Raw genomic sequence first — 17,500 nt, 5'->3', positions numbered from 1 at the left:
AGTGTATATTGGACCAGAAGAAAGGAGGATGTTTGCTGTTGGGGTCAGAGTTTGCGCATTTTAGCTTCAACATAATAATTATGTAGATTTGCAAGGGTAAAGACACGCACTGATAACTGTATAGGTCAGGAATTCTTCTGTATGCCACTGTACAGAAGAAAGACACGTATTTTAAGTATGAATTGTTCTATACTCTTACGTTGCTATATAATTAAAGTCTTACTTATGTACAAGGAAGAAAAAAATATATAATTTCTTTTTTAATTACCATTTTGCTCATGTACAAACAAGTCTATTCACATTGGAGTTTTAGGACTCAAAAACACAACCTGAATATACAAGGAATATATTATTGCGCGCAGAGGGTCTACTGATTGTCATGTATATATCCTCAGGTCTTTAATAACCACGGAGCATTAAAGCATATCATGACCATCCATGAGGAGCAGACTACAGCAGGGAAACCACCCCCTATTCAAATCAGTGCAGTGTTCTCCCCAGAAACTGTTGCCAGCCGGGTGACATTAAGAAGTAGCCGGATGGGGGGAGGGGGCAGGGTAATAATATTGAAAAATGTTGTAGGTTATTGCCCACACCTGCCAGGACTGGTGGTCAGTGATCTAATACACACTGCCGGGTGGAGTACCAGAGAAATAGGTGCTAGGGAGAACGCTGTAGTGGTGGACTCTCAATGTGACTTAGGTGTAGAATGTTCATGTATCCAGTTTTGCAGAAAAGAACTGCGACTGTTCACTTCTGGTGTAATCTCTGTAGAATGTAACAGGAGACGTAGCCAGGCAGTTACATCAGCCAATCCAACACCTTGCTCTTTCGCATTGTGATCAGCAACAAGATACACAAATAAATAACATTTAAAATAAAGAGAATATATTTTCCCAGAGAAGACCGTCTTTGTTTTGAACTCAATAGCGTGACCTCAGAAATATCTTGGGAAGGAGGTTCAGCGATTCTCCGGAACGTTGTTCTGGCTTTGTGGTTTTTCAAAGTGCAGTTCTGGTGAGGATTATCCACTGCAAGCATCCATTCCCTCCTCTCCCCTGTGACACCATCATTAAGTTGTCTGTACGCAGGTTGCAACAGCAAAAGAGAACACACACGAAAATTTGAAGAGGGAGAGAGCAATCCAGATAAACCCATCATAGTATAACAACCAAACCAAACCGTATTACCCCACAGGACGCCAGTCAGTGCTGTATCTACTAAATCTTATTTACTGACCCCTATGTAGGTTTGGGCCTGTATATGTCCTTGTATGACACACATATTCCCACAGGGAAAGCAGCCAATTTGAAAGCTGAACCACTGTTTATACATATGAACGCAGCCTCCACTGTGTGCAACATGTTCATCTTTGCAACATAGATCCTGCCAGTTTTATGTTCATACTGTACACAACGGAACCATTGTGGTTTGATATAACCTTACTGACTACGTATAGATGTCCTCGGGTGCTCTCTTCCTCATACAGTGGGCTTTAGTCATGTTTAACTGTTGTCTGTTACCTCCTTTGCCTGCGGCACACTCTCCTTGATCTAGGGGGTAACAAAAAGCACATAGTGCAGATAAAAGATAAAATATCCCAGTGGAGGGAGGGGGGGGGTGTGGTGGAAGAAAAAAAAGATGAAACTGCTGTGCAACTCTCGATACTAAAATTGTTTACTAAGAGGCTGTCTGATCAGGTTGTGGGTGCAAAGCACAAAAATAAAATTAAGTTCAAAAGTACCACCATTATAGTGCACGGAGATGGCTAGTACCCGGCGTTGAGCATTCTATCCAGAATTATCTGTACCAACAGCAGTGCCTGACAATTTATACAGGAATACAATAAGTGGGTGTAACTCACAGTCGTGATATCATACATGGATATAGTGCACAAAGAAGTGGCAGTTTACAATCGTAACATCAGACATAGATACAGTACACACAGAAGTGGCAGTTTACAATCGTAACATCAGACATAGATACAGTACACACAGAAGTGGCAGTTTACAATCGTAACATCAGACATAGATACAGTACACACAGAAGTGGCAGTTTACAATCGTAACATTAGTACACAGAGTCATTGGTTACAAGATACAAGTGTGCAAGAATCGGGTTGGTCATGAGCTACTCGTAGACATCACATAGAGCTATCTACAGCATTGATGACCACCCATGGCCTATTCAAAGCAGTGCCAGCTGAATACCATCACATTCAGTGGTCGGCACTCCATAATGCTTAGGTGTACTACAAACAAGACAAAAATGTTCTTGTAGCCAATAGTGTAGAAAATAACTGGCTCACAGGCCTCAACACTGGTTATCCAACTTTCCCATTTCGGTGACCTCGAGAATTCGATCAGCCACATCGGAGTGACTCTGCGGTGTTGCGGACCGGTGGTGGCCATGCTGTATGCTGTGAAGCTCTGTAACCTTGATCCATCCCCTGAAGCATTGGGCTACCCTGGATCCAGTCGGCCAGAGGAGAAGAAACTTCTGTCTTGATTCTCTTCTGCCGTCACATCCCAGCATGGACCAATCAACATCGCGGGGTCGGAGTGTCCTTGCGTCTGACATGGAATCAAACTCCATTCAACCATAGCCTGGTGAATCTGTCAGTGCCTATTAGGAGACTTGGGTCTTCTACCACCATGACCACCTCCAGTGATGCAGCGACCTACTACCACCTGCTCAGTCTTACAGAGCACCATGTCCACTGCCCTACCTATATCTCTCTGCCTGTAATCCCTCTGTACTCTCCTCCCCGGCACCACACCGTAATAACCATATGCTTAGTACCTTAACTGGCTCCCACACTATGTCTCTACTTCGCTCACAAATCTCCTCTTCTCCTCCACACACTTTCATCACCAGGTCCAAACATACCTGTCCTACTTGTTCCTTCTATCTCGTCCCCTCCCCAAGATTGTAAAGTCTCAGGGGCAGGGTCCTCTCAACCTCATGTCTCAGGTATGTCCACCATCCATCTACCTTGTTTGCCCCTTGTCGCGAATGATGCAGAATTTGCTGTATGCCTGTGTCTTGTTCTGTTATTCGCTTACAGTTTTCAGGTGTCATTTATGTCAAGCGCTACGGAATCTGTGGTGCTATACAAGCAGTGACGATGATGATGAAAATAACCATGACTATTCTCTTCTGCTGTCCAGCTAGGCAATGTAAAAGTATATTTTTGGTGAAATGTAACAGCAGATGCAGCCCGTTATGTAGTCAGCCAATCGAACATCAGAAACTCAGACTCAATTACCACCCACATTCTTTTAATAACACAATCTCCTATCCCAGGTTCCGCACTTATTGTTGCATAAAGGTAAATGAGTGACCTATGACCAAGGCTGTGAGCCAATGGGACGCAACCATTTTCTCTACATATAAGCAGGTATAACTTGCGGTTATTGTGTGGCACAGTCTGCTGAGAAAGGGAGCAGATGTCTTACTCCCGCATCCAAGACGTCTCCCGTGCTGCCCCCCCGGAATGATCCCACTCCTTCGATCAGAACTATCCACGAGCCCACAAAGATTTAAACACTACCTAAAAACCCACCTGTTCATTATAGCCTTCTATCCCACCGTACCACTCTCCTGTCCTCTATTATCTCACCTGTTCGTGTAACATGAAGTATTCCTTAACCTTATTCATCATCCTCTCTCCATGTTACCCACTCTTGCTTCAAACCTACACATTGATTTCTAGTACCCCTTCCATTGACCCTATGTGTAACCCAGTTTGTTTGTCTCTTCCCCAGTAGGCTGTAAGCGCTTGCTAGCAGGGCCCTCTTCCTTCGTGTCCTCCTTTCGTTGCCCATACTTTCTGCACACTAGTTATGTTTTGCACCTCCTCCCGGTGCTCTCAGTCCTTGGGTTCCGCATCTCCCTTGTTTTCTTACTTCCCATCAGTGACTAATCCCATTAGCTGCACCCACATTCCTGGACACTGGCTCAGCTTGCGCCGATTTGCCTCCTAATTAGACCCCCACCCCTCTTGCTTTCTTCTTCTAGTTATAGCGAGTTGTTATACACCACAGTGTACAGCCATTCCTCGCTTTGTTGTGCATGGCAATGTGATGTCTATATTGTATTGTCCTGTAATGCTGCATACTGTTTTGTTGTATGCTCGCTGTACGGTACTGCGGACCCTTTGTGGCACCCTACAAATAAAGAACAAGAACACCTGAAGTAAACAGTTGACGGAGCAGGTTGCAGAGTTCATATGCTTTGCAGACTTTCACAAACCCTCGAATGGACTTTGCAGACTTTAGAATGTGGTGTTCTTATAGTGGAATGCACCACTCCCCAAAGTATAATAGACATGTAAGGTGTAATAGAGAACAGATTTATAGAATGTGCATGTAGGAAGACTTAACCTAGAGAGGATTTATTTTCTTTGAAGCGGCGTTTGCTTTATATTGAGTGCATAAAGTTTTACCCACTCAGATATACAATGTATTTTATACCTCAATAAAAAAAAAAAAGGTATTTTACAAGGGGAAATACCTATACTACAGAATCTGATCTTCCAGGAACGCCTATGGACATAAAGAAATATGTGTTTACAGGAGAGTGAGGGAAACACAGTGATAGGGGGTGGACACACATGAATTGGCAAATTGTTTAATACCAGAGCTGGCAAAGTAGTGAAGTCAGCAGCAGAAAAAGGATTGAAGAACACAAACGTTAATTAGCGACAGTTACTGTAATCCCGATTGAACAAATGTTAATCTCTATGCAAAAAGTTTGTTCTTCACAGAAGTTCTCCTGGCAAGCAGGGAGGATGTGAACCTGTCCACACAGGTTTGTGAAGCAGTAATGATGGAAAGCTTGTCGCACCCAAAAAAAAAAAATAAGTTTGCAGCCTGTTTTGGCACAGCTTAGTCTTGGTTTAACACAAGGGGGTAAATGTTTTAAGCTGAGAGTTTTCCGGCGAGTTTGAAAAACCAATCAGATTCTAGCTGTCATTTATTTAGTGCATTCTACAAAATGACAGCTAGAATCTTATTGGTTGCTATATGCAACATCTCCACTTTTCAAACCCACCGGCAAACTCTCAGCTTGATACATTTACCCCAAGGTCTGCTAAAGCTCAATTAATTATGGCCTATTGGTATGCTCAAAGATTCTTTACACTAGCTGCAAATTTCTGCTAGTGGTTTAACCTGTTTGCAGGATGCACTGTTCCCACAGAAACCAACACACCTTCCAGCTACAGAGAGAGACCCTTTAGGTAATTCAGATTGAATTTATCCAACTCTCAAAGAGTAGAAGGATGCAATATGTTTTGGGTTGTGCGAGTCCACAGCCACAACAAACATAAGTAAACACTAGAAAAATGTACGTGATATAGACTCTGCTAAGCATGACGATTGTGTTTTAGAAATAAGACTTAAGACTTTATGAGCTATGATCCGTGCTACTGCATTGGCATTTCTGGACGATAGCAAGTCATTTGCACTCTTCAATGAGCAGGAACAAATGTTTAACCAAATGAAAACTGATGTAACCTCAGCACCAGCACTGGCTTTGCCAGATTTTAACAAGTTGGTTAATCCGTTTTGTTATGAAACACAGGGACATGCCCAGGGAGTGCTCACACAAGCACCTGGAGGGAAAGAACGTCCCTTAGCATATTTACTCTATGCAGTTAGACCCTGTAATCAGGGCAGCACCAATGTGCATTAAATCAGTAGCCACGACTGCACAACTGATGGAAAAAAAAAGCTCCATGCTGTTAGGACATGAACTTATTATACAGGTACCACATTCAGTGACACAAGTTCTCAGCCAGGCACAGACAAACCACTTGTCCTCAGCCAGGCTCACTAAGTACGAGGTGGCTTTGCTTACCCCCTCTAAATGTCAAATTAAAAAGGTGTGCAACTTTTAACCCAATGATATTAGCAGGAGGTATATTTATTGCAAATTATTTTCTTTTGTTGTGGGCTGTAGGTGCTTATCAGTCTACAAAAGGAAGCCAGGTCTGAAAAAATAAATAAAAAACATACGCACGCCAATAGTGGTGGAGAGAATATTATACATAATGAGGAAAATTCCAATATGAAAAGTTCAACTCAAACACATAAAGGAAAGAGGAACCCATGACCGTAGGCGTTTACCCCCAATACAGAAATGTATTTGTGAGTATTGTGGACACCCTCCTGAAGAAAGGTGTATCCGATGGTGCCAGAGCCCCACTAAAAAAGAGCTCAGTGTTGCAACTTTTTCATTAATGACACAGATGACCTAGAGTAAATAATTGATGAACACTTATAAGAAACAAACATGAAATATCAATTTATTAAAAGGAACACACCAGAGATGCTTATCCAGAAGGATGGTTTATATGACTGAACCTGACCAATTGGTTCAAGGGTATGGACATCAAATCTGATACATTTTGTATTTCAAGGAGAGAGAGAGAGAGAGTGTGTGAGTGAGAGTGTGTGTTAATAGCCAAGTGTTTGTCTTTCAGAAACATTAAAGCTACCACACCCCGCTAATGATATGTGCTTTGTGTGGAACCCCAAAGCACCACTTCCATTTGTGAACAATACAGATGCCAAGAACCTCTTTCATTGAGTCCACATGACTATTACTGATGATGGAACCTACCCAAATGAAGAAATATAGCACAATGGACAATCCCTCCTATTGTGAAACAAGTGACATAACACTTGCCGAGCACACTGTATTTCCTCCTTCTCTTTCATTTTTGCTTTCCCATGAAATTCATAGTTAGGGTGAGGTTCTACTTGGTACAGCCACTAGGCCTGAAAGAATCTAAAAGATTCTATTGTATAAAAACCTTTAGGGAATTATATTGTGAAGTAGGGTCTACACAGGAGCCAAATAGGACTACAGGCAGGGTATAGTTTAGAGCTTCTAGAGTAAAAGGTGAATCAAAAGAAGGGAATGACAATGTATTTTATATGAAATGTAGTGTACCTTTAAGAATGCTTCACATTTTAATATGCTCAGGGATATATGTATATTTTAGAATTTGCAAGAAGTTTTGCAGAGGATGTTAGAAGCGGAAGTAAAGATGGCATTTGTAGAAGTAGCTTATTACAAATAACGTGCTACCTTCAAACTCCTTGGAAAATTGCATCATAAGCACAACCACAGGGTTGTCGGTAAACTGAACTTGTGACACATCAACTGTTTTTGCACATCATCCAGTTCTTCAGAAGCACTATAAAAATGTGTAACCTGGTATGCATTAAACAGAGCAGATTCTATACAGAAGAGATGGTGCTGTGTATATTCTGTTCTCCGATTGATCGTAATGCATGCATGTAGGAAGATTTCCTTTCATTGTGTATAAGCTCAGCATCAATCCACAGATAGCATACGTTAAATTTGACAAAGCCTACCAGCCATCAACCTAACCTTCTCCATCGTTCTTCTCCTCACCTCCCTCTTTCCTATTCATGCTCCTCTTGCATCTGATCACTTTCCACCGACTCCTCTCGTGCCTGCATTCTGCCCCCCCCCCCTTTAGGATGAAAGCTCTTACGAGCAGGGCCCTCTTCCCTCCTGTCTCAATTCCATTTCCATCACTGTACTAGCTATATATTGAGTTATTGGAGTCTTGGTTTTAATCATCCTGCTCTGTACTAGTACACCCTCTATGGGCCACTGTTCGTTTGTATGGCGCTGCAGAAACCGTGGGGCGCCATATGAAGATTCAAAATAATAAATTAAAGCATTAGTGACATATGTTCATACTGGCATTCATTATTGTGTAATTACAAGACAGGATTTCTATTTAAAAGTAACAGTATTAAAAGGTTCCAAGTTTCCATTTCTCGTAATGATAACCTTGATTCAGAAAGAGAACTAAACGAAACTAGACCACTGGTGTCCTAGGAAAATGTTTAGAGTACAAGATGTACTTGTTTATACATAACATGACACTGTTTATCTAGGTTAAAGTTCTGTATCGGAGCAAGAAAAAGTTGCATTGTGTGGCACCAGCTGCGTATACATCTATGCAAGTATCGTGCAGATCAGATGATTCACAACTCTTTGGTCAGATATTGCGAGTGTGTGCGCTCCAACCATCATGTTTTATCGTACCAAAGCACATCGCCACTGTTGATTTGTATTTCATACAGCATGGGGACCTCTTATACCCCATTCATACTGCACCAAAAACCCGGGTTTTTTGCAGAGGCACGCTGGAAAACCCGGGTCTTGGTGCAGTATGAATAGTCCAACCACAAAATCCCGGGTCTAAAATCCCAGGACTTAGACCCGGGATTTTGCGAGGGGTAATTCCCGTGTTGGACCCCGCTAGCCTGCAGTATGAATGGTGCAACCCGTGTAATTCCCGGGTCTCACCATTCATACTGTAAAAAAAAAAAAAAATGTTAATTAAAATCTTTTTTTTTTTACTTAATAAAAAAATACATAAGAAATGTTTACTTAACTTATTTTCAGCCAGTGGTGTCTCCGGTGCGTTGCAGGCTGTCAGGGGGACCTCTGGGTACTAAAATGATGTAATTTCTAATGGACTAGAAATTACGTCATTTTAGTACCCAGAGGTCCCCCTGACAGCCTGCAACGCACCGGAGACACAGCTGGCTGAAAATAAGTTAAGTAAACATTTCTTATGTATTTTTTATTAATTAGAATCTTTTTTAACACTTTTTTTTTTCTAAAACCCGGGTCGGGCAGGTGCAGTATGAACTCGCCCGACCCGGGAATCTTGTTATCTTTACTGCTCTGTGCCCCGGCAATATCCCGGTTAACTACCCGGGATATATCCGGGGCGGCAGTATGAGTTACAAGATACTCACATAAAATACTAAAGATTTACTTGTACAGAATACTAGTCATCCACTTATCAACCTATAAGCTTCTACGTTAGCTATTACACTGTTTTCACATAAACAGCTGATGTCCTTATGGTTTTTCTAGCTAAAACTAGACTCATATACTCCTTTCCAATCATTGATGACTTATTACACCCTTCTATAAAAACACTCATCAGTAAATTAACAGTCACAAGTCAAATAGAACCCTGTGAACCAAAGGAACAGTTCACAATCTCATTACCCACTTCCTCTTTCCTGCACAAGTTCATCAGCACAAAATACCAATAGCAGTGTTGTATTCTTCTTTTAAGCGCTATAATATTTTCAGTCATTAATTTTCTTTAGATTTCTTACAGTACACTTTGGCAGAGTGCCCGTTCAGTTGCTCATTTGCACATATACATGGAATGTTTAACTGGGATTTAGGATGACTTGCAAGGAGAATTGTACATTTTGGATGGTCAATGACCAGACGTGAACTCAGGCAGTCCATCTGCAGATCAGATTTTCAAAACCGGACAAACGCGATTTAATCTGGAAGACATGATTGTTCCAGATCTACTCACACAGCAGTGCTGGTAAACTAAATTGCCAGACGCACCTCATACTCTTCAAGTTTACAGATAACAAAGGAGAGTAATGTTTGCATAGGACATGAAATACCGGTTGGACGATACGGTCAGTTGCTCTCAATCAATTCAATACATAGATTCAGTTAAGTATGTTGCTGGTGGCTTGAGGCACATGCACACACATACATAGAAAGGAACTCTTTCTTTGTCCTGGCGTATAAAGTATACCGAGATGAATGCACCACACACATACCCCAAAAACTTTTTGCATATGCAGCATTGGTGGTCAACAAGTGGCCTGTATAAGTCACTGTGGCTGGTTCCAAGATGAAAGTTTGTATTTACAATATTTCTTAGCCTTTTTTCTTTCTCCAATTCTGCTATTCTGGACTACCATGGCAACCACAGTCACATGACACATTATGTAGTGAGCAGTGAATGTTTGGAACACCACTCTGAGCTCTGTCTGCACTGTGACAAACTCCTTCTCCCCCCCTCAACCACCAGATAACATACTGAGAGCTGTAAACCTGTGTAGCAGATTGATCATATCTGTGTTTGGCAAGCATATTTGTTTGCCAAGCTGAGAGCCTTTGAAAATGTGTTAATAACTTATAGGAGGATAGTTAAGAAAGATCAGATGCATGCTTAACAAGTCATTAGCTTGCAATTTAAAGGCAAAAAGAAAATCTTCAAAGTGGGATTGCTGCTTTAAATGGGACTATGTTCCCAATTTAGGAAGCATACTCCTATGTAACAGCTAAACTGGAGTATCCTCGATCGCTCAGAGCAACAAATGCAAATCACCTGCAGTTAAAAAAAACAAAGAAATTCCAAATATTTAAACTTTAAACTAGTTAAATTGAAGAGGTGTAGGTTCTCATATAAAGGAGGTTCGCACAGTTGCTTTTATTGCTTACCGCAGATAATTAACTGTTTGCTTTACCTAGTGATAGCAAAGTATAGCACTAATCAGCATTGTGCACGTTCTGCCATTCATTCATTGTCGGTAATGGTTTTTTGATGGGGAAGGGGAGGCTGTATGCTGCAATATTGGGACAATTGCCCAATATCGCAGCTTGTGTGGGCAAGCATTAGATCTGCCTGACTCCCGATTAATATGCATAATTTAGTCTGCCCTTGGCTAATTCAAGCTAAATCGTGTGAGCTTTATGTTCAAGAGTTTTCTATATCACATGTATGACAGAACAAAAAATCTCATGAGTGTCTAACATGTCACACACATAAACCCCCATGCCATGCCATGCCATTCCATTCCATTCCTCAAATGAATGAGCTATACAATGAATGATGGAAAGTCCCTGTAGTGCATTATTTACATAGTGAACAGGTGCCAAGTTACAGCAGTTGCTGCTACATGCAATGTGGGAATCGGAGAGGGGAGAAGTGGGGTTTTAATTTAACTTCTCTGAAAATACAACAGTTAGCAGGATGCGGAAACAGGAAGTATCAGGAAACAAAAATAATTACAATTACAGGCAGAGCGAGTATTCTCAAATAACGACTTTTAAAATGTTCCGAGTGTGGACTGAAATTTTTATGTATGTATCCACGAAGCATTCAGTTTTCTTTGATATTTTATGGCTTACAAACCTGTTCCTGCAAATCCCACCTAATGTGTTCAAATTAACCAAAAAGGAACACACGCACACCAAGAATTCTATTGCAAACAAAGTAAAAACACACTGTCCAATGAGAAACATTGCGAGAATAATTACATACTTGCAGGGCCCTTTAAGTGTAGTGGTCTAAAATTTGCATCTATAGAACACAATGTGGGGGAGAGAAGAGTAGAATAACATGGAGCCAAGGAAAATCAATTCAGTGAGCTGTTTAGCACTAAGAGCTGTTACGAGGACAATATAGAACAGAGCAAGAGATAGAAGAAGAAAAGAAAAATAACAGAGGAGCAAAGGAGTGTGCCCATAAATTAAAAGAAAAATACATTTAAACTGAAGAAGAAGAGAAGGAAAGGGAAATAATATTCCACAGTTTAACTTTAACTGAAGATGGAGAATAGAAAAAAGTGAGAGAAGGAAAGACAAAAACGGTTGTGGGAAACAGCCATACAGTGGGATGGGGGTCCACAATGGATATCACACATCACCAAATTTGCAAAGGATATCCCTGTGTGGCCCCGTAGTCACTTACACTGCTATCAAACCATTATGTGTGTAAAACAAATACTGCCAATATGGTTACAACAGGCTGCTACCATTATTCATGTTGGGGGCTGCTATACAAACATTTAGAAAAAGGAGGTCCTCTGGAGGCTGAATATGATGACCATTCATCCAGTGACCTTCCAGTATAACTTGCCCCCATATGATGCCTAGTGTTCAGACCCTCCAAACCTGACCATATCCACCTGGTACAAACTGCTCTGCTCCCAAACTTAAACTACTGTTGCAGTCATCTGGGCTGGAGAATTTAATTGGTTGTTTAAAACATCCTTCTCATCAATGAAAGAGCCCAGTCCAGGTGTCTCCAATGTAAGTTGTCAGTTCAGGAGCAGAACAATTTGCAGGGTCTACATGCTGGGAACCCATAGCATGTGCTCACCCCTGTTGCTAATAAGTCTACAAAACAAGATTTACAAATCCTAACACACACTCAAGCACAGGAGAGGTTATAGTGTCCCAGAATCACATCTAGATGAAGTTATATTTAAGAATGAAGAAGCCCTGGGGCACTGCCATTCCTAGCACCACACAAGTATTTACACTGCAGGTCATATGCATAACATTAGCCAGCTGTACTACTTGTACAGTAAGTGCATGCATAAGCTATAGATATTTTAATGAAAGGCAGAGCTCATAACAAAGACTTATGAAATGACTGCCAAAAACACGCAGCAAATGTCAGTTAAGGGCTGTAATAATTATACCTGCAAACTACACATTACACATGACCCCTGCTGAGATAATCATTATTGGCATCACCAACTCAGCTCAATTCAAATGAAAGTCGACGTGTCCTTGTGCAACATGAAGCTTCACTTCCTCATGTGTAAAGTTACACAATATTTACCAAGTATCATCATTGCCATATGTTACCTCTATGTACCAAATGCTGCCATGTCACCCCGACCTATGTGTTACAGTGTAACATGACGTCTAAAGACCGCAATGCTCATAGTTACTCTCCACGTCCTGTCTCCCGGGGATAGAGGGACAAAGTACGTACCAGGCCTTAGAGCCTGCGCCCTCTCCTCAGCCCGTACCCGCACCTCCCCCGGGATGCCGCTCACTACCACCCCGAGGCGCCGCGGGCCTTCCCGCACGTAGGGACCCTATGTCCAGCTTTATAGACTTACCGAGACTGTAGACTGCTTCTTCCGAGCCTGATATATCTGTTCTTCCAAAAATAGACTCACTCCCTTTACGATATGCTGATTATGGAGGCGTGTCACATACTACAGTCCTTAACTCTACCCAGGAAGGGGAGGTTGAAGTTCACTATTCACTACTTATCACAGTGTTCCCAAACTTTTGCAGTTTGCGGCCCCCTTAGAGTCTCCATAATTTTTCTCAAGGCACTCCTCCAAAATAATTACTGAGCAGTCCTGTTTTAGAAGTGGTTGGGTCAAAAAATTGTAATAAGTATTTAGGTCAGGACAAAAATACTTATTTAGTTGTATGCAATAATTACCCCTCTGCATCCAGACACTCTGCCCCCTCTGCATCCAGTCACTCTGCCCCCTCTGCCCCCAGACACTCTGCCCCCTCTGCATCCAGTCACTCTGCCCCCTCTGAATCCAGACACTCTGCCCCCTCTGCATCCAGTCACTCTGCCCCTTCTGCCCCCAGACACTCTGCCCCCTCTGCATCCAGACACTCTGCCCCCTCTACATCCAGACACTCTGCCCCCTCTGCATCCAAACACTCTGCCCCCTCTGCATCTAGACACTCTGCCCCCTCTGCATCCAGACAGTCTGCCCCCTCTGCATCTAAACACTCTGCCCCCTCTGCATCCAAACACTCTGTCCCCTCTGCATCCAGTCACTCTTCCCCCTCTGCATCCAGACACCTGCCCCCTCTGCATCCAGACACTCTGCCCCCTCTGCATCCAGACACACTGCCCCCTCTGCATTCAGACACTCTGCCCCCTCTGCATCCAGAAACACTGCCCCCTCTGCATCCAGACACTCTTCCCCCTCTGCATCCAGACACTCTGCCCCCTCTGCATCCAAACACTCTGTCCCCTCTGCATCCAGTCACTCTTCCCCCTCTGCATCCAGACACCTGCCCCCTCTGCATCCACACTCTGCCCCCTCTGCATCCAGACACACTGCCCCCTCTGCATTCAGACACACTGGCCCCGCTGCATCCAGAAACACTGCCCCCTCTGCATACAGACACTCTTTCCCCTCTGCATCCAGACACCTGCCCCCTCTGCATCCAGACACTCTGCCCTCTCTGCATCCAGACACACTGCCCCCTCTGCATCCAGACACTCTCCCTACACTGCATTCAGACCCTCTTCCCCCTCTGCATTCAGACACTCTGCCCCCCTGCATCCAGACACTCTGCTCCCTCTGCATCCAGACACTCTGCCCCAGACACTCTGCCCCCCTGCATCTAGACACTCTGCCCCCTCTGCATCCAGACACTCTGCCCCCTCTGCATCCAGACACACTGCCCCCACTGCATTCAGACCCTCTTCCCCCTCTGCATTCAGACCCTCTTCCCCCTCTGCATTCAGACACTCTGTCCCCTCTGCATCCAGACACTCTGCCCCCCCTGCATCCAGACACTCTGCTCCCTCTGCATCCAGACACTCTGCCTCCCTGCATCTAGACACTCTGCCCCCTCTGCATCCAGACACACTGCCCCCACTGCATTCAGACCCTCTTCCCCCTCTGCATTCAGACCCTCTTCCCCCTCTGCATCCAGACACACTGCCCCCCTGCATCTAGACAATCTGCCCCCTCTGCATCCAGACACTCTGCCCCCTCTGCATCCAGACACACTGCCCCCACTGCATTCAGACCCTCTTCCCCCTCTGCATTCAGAACCTCTTCCCCCTCTGCATCCAGACCCTCTGCCCCCCTGCATCCAGACACTCTGCTCCCTCTGCATCCAGACACTCTGCCCCCAGACACTCTGCCCCCCTGCATCTAGACACTCTGCCCCCTCTGCATCCAGACACTCTGCCCCCTCTGCATCCAGACACTCTGCCCCCTCTGCATCCAGACACACTGCCCCCTCTGCATCCAGACACACTGCCCCCTCTGCATCCAGACACACTGCCCCCTCTGCATCCAGTCCCTCTGCCCTCTCTCACGCTGCCCCCTTTGCCCTCTCATGCTGCCCCCTCTGCCCTCTCACGCTGCCCCCTCCTCTGCCCTCTCACGCTGTCCCCCTCTTCTGCCCCCTCTCACGCTGTCCCCCTCCTCTGCCCCCTCTCACGCTGTTCCTCCTCTGCCCTCTCTCATGCTGTCCCCCTCTTCTGCCCCCTCTCACGCTGTCCCCCTCCTCTGTCACGCTCCCTCTCACTCTGCCCCCTCTGCTGCGCGCCAGCCACAGAAAAAACCCAGCATCCTCCTCTCTCACGCAGCTTGTCACTGAATATCGACATTCAGTGACAAGCTGCGGGAGAGAGGAGGATGCTGGGTCCCGGAGCCGCGCGGATTGGTAAATTTTTGTGTTCTCTGTTTTTTCTATGGCTTTCCGGTGCCGCGACGCACACTTTGGGAACCGCTGACTTATCATTCAAGGATTAAATCAAGCTTCACTGATGTAACATTAGATTAACACTAAATGGGGTCACTTACACAAATTGCAATTGTATTTAGCCTGGCCCAACATTGGCTAGGGCAGGGGGTCAGGGAACTTTTTTTTACCTTTTACCCCCAAATATATTTAGATACGCCGACGTTACCCCCTTGATTTGAAAGTAAGGCAATCATATATTATTAATTATTGGAATTCAAAATTTTATTGAATCTATTCAAAATTTCTTTGAAAGCTTCAACTTCAAAACTTCAGGTTTTGGAGAAATTTTGTTGCTGCATTTTTGATACGAGAGCATCAATATTGGGGCATTTTGATGTCAGAGCAATTTGGATACAGTCTTCAGCGTCCAATCATTTCTCTGCTTTGTTTTTATGTTCGTTAGAGTGGAAAATCCTTTTTCGCAAAGGTAGGTTGTTGCAAAAGGCAGGAGCTTTTTGACTGCCTCCTCGTGTGCAATTTTGATGCCTTTGCAGGTGTTGACATCCAAATATATGACAGATCTGCTTTGTTTTCAAATGCAATACGTGCTTCATTATTGCATCAAAGCTCAGGAAGTGCCTCTGCCAACCCTTCAGGCTCTTCTGGTACAACAGCAATTTCACATGTAAAGGGGTCTACAATCCAACTGACAGCATGTGAATCGCAGCATTACCCCCAGGAATTAAATTTTTACCCCATTTGGGGTAATTTACCCCTGTTCCCTGACCACTGGGCTAGGGCATGAAACCAGGTGGAAAAATGGGTAGTCACAGTATTTTATCATTTTGAATTATTTGTACTTTTGCATTAAATATAAATTAATTGAGCGACATCCACTTCTGTATTGGTAGTTTTGCAAGAGTTAAATCCCGTTGGCCCACAAATTTGTTGATGGGAATCAACAGATGGTGGTCCGTTACATGTGCTTGCCTGCCAACTCTCCCGGTATGTCTAGAAATTCCCGGAGGGGCACATCAAGAAGTCGGCAAGTATGCCGTTACATAGAGCCCACTTGTCTCAGGGGCAAACAAAGGATCTGTAGAGAGCGGTTTCCACACCACGCCACCAGTGGGTGTGACCAGCATGCATGGAGGGCATGGCTATAATTTAAGACAGTGCTTGGTTGCTCTCCAACTCTTCCTATCCCCATAATATACACGGGCAACGCTGCGTACACTACTGTTAGGTGCACGCAGCTCCCCCTTCACGAGCGCAGCCGTGTGAAACGGGACATACCTCCCAACTGTCCCTACCGTCAGGATAAAGCTCCACCTTCACCCCACCAATAACTTAAAAGCTCCCGCTTTCAACCTACTATGAAATTAACATATTACACCCCACCGACATCACATAACCCCCCCCCCCCCCCACACACACACACTTACATTAAAATTACTTTCCCCCCTCACACACACTTTTATTAAAAGCCCCTCCAAGCCTATGTTTACAAAGGTACTTTTGCACTATTGCATTAAATCCCCCCACTGACATTAAAAGCACGCCTACATGAGAACACACTTACCTTCTTCATTCAGTGCTGTATCTTGTGTCCTGCTGCAGCACACAAGACAAGGCTTGCAGTGTGGGAGAAAGGAGCAGGAGACACAGAAGGAAAGAGCTGAGAACAGTGCAGACAGAAACAGTCTGCATACAAGTTGTAAAATGGTTGGTCACGTGGACACGGTTCAGCCACCTCAAGCATACAGTGCCCTAGGCTGGGAGGGGGGTTTCCAGGCACTAGGAAAATCTTTGAGATCCACGTATTCTGACATATAAACAAAATACAATTGTCTTATACCCAGAGTTGGGAAAGGAGAACCTTGTATTTGTGAAAACAAGACATCAGTTTCTGTATTGTAGCAAACAATACTGATTTGGAAGAATAAATGTTCTCTGTACATCGCTACTGCATAGATGGTACTAAACACATATATATATATATATATATATATATATATATATATATATATATATATACTCTTGTACCTCATTCTTTACATTAATTAATTCCATCTTGTGTCAGGTGAGTCCCAGGTCTCCCATGGCTGCTAGTGCTTGGGAAAGTCTTGCCTTTAATAGCTGTGTGCAGGTAAGCCTTAAGCCCAGATAAAATAGCATAGCATTTGATCATGTTAGGACTGACCAGAATGGGAAGACTTTGGCGTGAGTTGGTCAGATTAACATATATTGCAATGTGTGGAACTAACATTCCCTGTTTTTAATATAGAACAGTACTTGGTATAGCATTAATTATGTGTTTGGAGAGTGCAGAGTATCCCTGTTTATATATATATACTGTATATAGAAAAAGAAAAACACCAGATGATCTGAAACAGAACCTAGTACCGACAGCTCT

The 17,500-nt window shown here is 43.8% G+C and overlaps 1 protein-coding gene across 5 annotated transcripts in view; it reads right to left on the bottom strand.

The window, feature by feature from the left end:
- TRAF2 (TNF receptor associated factor 2) overlaps nt 1–16,684 on the bottom strand; it is a 54,006-nt gene extending 37,322 nt beyond the window's left edge. For 2 of the 5 annotated variants that reach the window (XM_075185391.1, XM_075185394.1), the window contains exon 1: nt 12,744–12,863. The gene's annotated coding sequence lies outside the window, so the exon portion shown is untranslated. Of the gene's footprint in view, nt 1–12,743; nt 12,866–16,666 lie in introns of those variants that run through there. The other 3 variants (XM_075185393.1, XM_075185397.1, XM_075185396.1) reach the window with 3 other exon arrangements.
- Between the last annotated feature and the right edge of the window lie 816 nt (nt 16,685–17,500).

The sequence above is a fragment of the Mixophyes fleayi genome, chromosome 9 (assembly GCF_038048845.1).
Source record: "Mixophyes fleayi isolate aMixFle1 chromosome 9, aMixFle1.hap1, whole genome shotgun sequence".
NCBI classification, from domain to species: Eukaryota; Metazoa; Chordata; class Amphibia; order Anura; family Limnodynastidae; genus Mixophyes; species Mixophyes fleayi.
Note: the sequence above shows the minus strand (reverse complement) of the source record. Positions and strands in the feature narration are given on the sequence as shown.